Source organism: Euphorbia lathyris, chromosome 6 (assembly GCF_963576675.1).
Source record: "Euphorbia lathyris chromosome 6, ddEupLath1.1, whole genome shotgun sequence".
Classification (NCBI taxonomy): domain Eukaryota; kingdom Viridiplantae; phylum Streptophyta; class Magnoliopsida; order Malpighiales; family Euphorbiaceae; genus Euphorbia; species Euphorbia lathyris.
The window spans coordinates 16,848,269-16,852,419 of NC_088915.1; positions in this window are offsets into that span (position 1 = coordinate 16,848,269).

Below are 4,151 nucleotides of genomic sequence, written 5' to 3' on the forward strand. Positions count from 1 at the left end.
CAAAACCAGAATAACCCAAACATCGATGCAACAACCTTCACTGGTGGTGGGGGCTTCCACTTAAAAACTAGGAGCGAAGCTTGAGCATGGTGCCATTTACTAGTCGTCGACCCGCTGCCTACCAGATACGAGCTCCAGTTTTTAAGAAAGGGGATGCTGGACAAAATACTGCGCCCTATGAAATTAGGATTCACTTTAGTCGTCGCATCAAGGATTAACGTAGAAGGAAATTATATGGCCTTAAAGACTATAGCCACCAGTGAAGTCGAATTAGTAAGCATCTGTCAGACCTGTTTTGCTAACAACACAATATTGAACTGGTGAATGCGACGAAAAGCCAAGATGCCATATTTCTTTGGGATGCACAGTCTCTCCCAAGACTGCCCATGAATTCTATGAGTACCACCTTTTTTCGAGCCCCACCAGAAGGATTTCAGCATACGTTTCAGGTCTGCACGGAGAATTTCAGGAATGAGAAAAAGGCTCATGACATTATTGATCAGATCTTCAATAGCCTCCATTGTAGTAGAAAAGAAACCTAGTCGAAGCAAACCTAAGAAGTAACTCTTCAAAAGGGAGACATTCTAACTCCTCAAAAGGAAGACATTTTAAAAGAAAAAAGGTCGAGATGAACTGTCTAACAAGAAATCGGATAAACTATAAAAAAAAATCTAACATTAGAGATTGTTTTTTAAATTAATGATCAAAATCGGTTATGAAATACGAACTTAAATTCCTTATTCCAATAGTTAAATCTTAGTCGTCAAGAAAACTCTCTAGTTATTTATCTAAATTTTGGAGTTTTCTTTCGGCTGTTAGCCAGAAGATAAGCCTCTTCTTTACTTTATTTTGGTTTTTTTATTGAATAATTTTTTTTTATCAATCTACTACAATGGTAAGTATGATAGACTGATAGTTTCTCTTTTATTTCAATTTTTTTTTCTCTATTCTATTTCTTTCTATGTGAGTGGTCGTGGTCTTTCTCCCTATCTAAGTGGTTATGTTTTATCTCCATATATAGGTGTTATCATGTTTTCCTCAATGGAAATACACAAGAGTTTCTATCTACCATCACATAGATCTGACTCATTGGAAGATTATAAAGACATTTTCGGAGAAAATGACTCCAAAGTCAATTCTAGATGGAGTTTGTTTTCTGTCATTATGTCAAAAACAGTTTCAAGCACTGTTTGTCATTGTCCTATCGCGATCTATGACATTGAAGATGTAGATTCAAACTCTTCTGATGTACTTCTAGATTATAGTTTTTTAATTACTTATGTCGAGATATGTTATTTTTTCTATGAATGAAACAATTACCTTTTGTTCTAAAAAATGTAGATAAATGTTTGAAATTTATATACGAAGTGTTATATTTACTGTGCAAACGGTGCAACCGACCATTAGGTTCACAGGGCCACGATGGAACTGGGAGGGAGTTATATTAAAAAAACATTTAAGAATAAATCTTGACGTTGTCGATAATTAAAACTCATAATAATTTGATTTTTGCGTAATGGTATAAAAGTTCTTGTGTTAACATTAATTTGTATAGGTTTTGAATGTGTGATATAACGAACCGGCTGCTTTAGTTTGAGAAAAGTCTTATTACTTATCTACACATATGAGCACGAATAGCTGAATTAGACATGATAAAGACCTGCAGCGCAAAAGAAAAAAAAATCAAAACTAAGAAATTCACCTCGAAGATACGCATACTCAGTCATGTCGATGGCATAAAGCACCCCATACGGGTCCATCATGACACAAGGCGTATACTCTTAATCATTCCCAAACACTCTTTCAAGATCGAACTTAATAAGCTGAGCAACAACCCTTTACTTAGCTTCAGTACCTTTCCTCTCTCCAGCCATTACAATCTCTGGGAGCCAGATTCAAATCCACTCGGAATGGGAAACCATCAAAATAAGGAGTATACGCATCATCCTTTTTAGGATGAACTAAAAACCACTTCATCTTGAAACCTTTAAACTTATACTTCTTCTTAGACAAGAAAGTCGTCCACCCCCTATGCATATCCCAAATAATCTGTTCATCTATGACCCTCAATTTGGGCTTCTAAAGATGACAAAAGATGGCCCCATTCAATGCTTATATCACGAGCAATCTTCGCAAAAGCCAAAAGTTACATCTAAGAATTGGAAAAAATCTGAGAAGGGCAAAGTGAAAATTCTTGAAGAATGTCCATAATGCTGCCCATAAGAGGAAATCGCAGCCCTAATTAAACATGTTGGGTATAAATATCCAAGTAACCATGATAATCGGTCTCGATAGGAAGAGGAGGGGAGGCGCACATCCATCCCCTGTAAATCAAGATGATAATCAAGAAGTGACCACAATCTTTCGGCAGTCAAGGTGAAAGGTTGCTCCTCAACCCGATGATAAGTTTTCTTCCTCTTATCCACTAATTATTTTCCATCATATTTATCAGTCTAGGAAGACTTCTTAGGATTCTGTTTCTTAGGAGCCATAACCAGAAAAGAACTAGAAAAGAAAAGAAAGATCAAAATTACTTATGCTTAAAAAGGAAATCTTCAGAAAGATAAATTTCAAGAAGGGAGAGCAGATGAACAAGGAGAGAAAGGAACTCGCCTAACACCTTCCTTCTTTTATACTGCTCGAGAAGCAAGTGAAACGACGTGCATCATCATTACCTCCGTCAACTCGAAAGATATCTAAAAACACAGAAAAATATGTTGAAACACCTTTCCACAAGATTTTGATTTGACAAAATCATTTAAGTTTAATCCATGATTAAGAGACAATTAAATTTAAGTGCTTTGATTTAATTGTACTAACCCGTTTGTTCAATATTGAGTATAAATATAAATGCAAAAAGAAATAAAGATTAAGACAGGACAAAGTCAGCATGAGAACACAACATAAGCTGAGTAAAGAGCAACTCAGCAAGAGAGAAGATAAGTCATCTTCAGAACAACAGCTTCAGAATGAAGCTGATCAAAGAAGCTGAGTGAAACGAAGCTCAGCACAAAAGAAGTCTGCTTCAAGAAATAGATCCTACAGAACGAAGCTGGCCATGGAAGCTGAGTGGAAAAAGGCTTCAGTATGAAACTTGGTGAAAATCAAAGACAATGATTATTAAAGTGAAGCTGAGTGATCTTCAGGACAGCATGAATGATACGTTAGCTAAAAGACAAATTCGACAACTGTCTGCACCAATAATAGAAGCCTTGAATTACGCAAAAGCCAAATTCCAAGATACATGGGTCAACTGTTCGATGCTATAAGACAAACTGTCGCAAGAAGACAAAGTCTGTAGGAAGAAGACAAGTCTGACGTCTGAAGAATTCAGAAGACAGGATTGGCCTGCACATCTGAAGCTGACCAGAAGTTTGTCCCCCCAAAAGAGCCGTTTCGGACTCAACGGAAAAATCAATTTCAAATGATTTGTTCCTCACATTTCAACTATAAAAGGGATAAAGATATCATTTGGAAGATTGCCGATTTACAGAAAATTACAAGTGAGAAAGATACAAATTCAAAGCACTCAAAAACAAGAAAGAAAGCTTACACCAACCTTCTATTCTTTGTGTAAATGCTAGATTGATTGTTTGTAATCATCTAAAGTGTTCTTTATCTTAAAAGGAACAAGTTTGTGATCAATTGTAATATTGAGAGTGTGTATGCTGAGTACTTGGTATTAAGTACTTAGTGGTAGAGAAATCTAAGTGCTGGGTTGTAGCGCTTGGTAGGAGTTGAGTAGACGAATAGAGGAAGGTACTCTTGCATATTCAATTGCCTGTAATCGGTTTGTGCTCTACCTTTAAAGAGCTCAGTATTGGATTCTAAAAGCCCGGAGGATTCTGGGGACTGGACATAGGCGGAGAGGCCGAACCAGGATAAGTGATACTGAGTAATTTCTAACTCTCTCAAATATATATATGTGAATGTGTTGCTTGTTATATTTACTCAGTATATAAACTGTTTGAAGCTGACACTGAGTAAATTGGAGTGCTGAGTTGGAAGCTGACCACAAAAGTGTCAATTCCCAACTCTCAAGTGAAACAGTCTTAGTCAGCATCTGACTAAAGCTGTCCTACATTAAGTTCGGCCAAGCTGACCAAAGCTGAGTTAACAAACTCATCAAAACTATTAAGTCAGCAAGATTA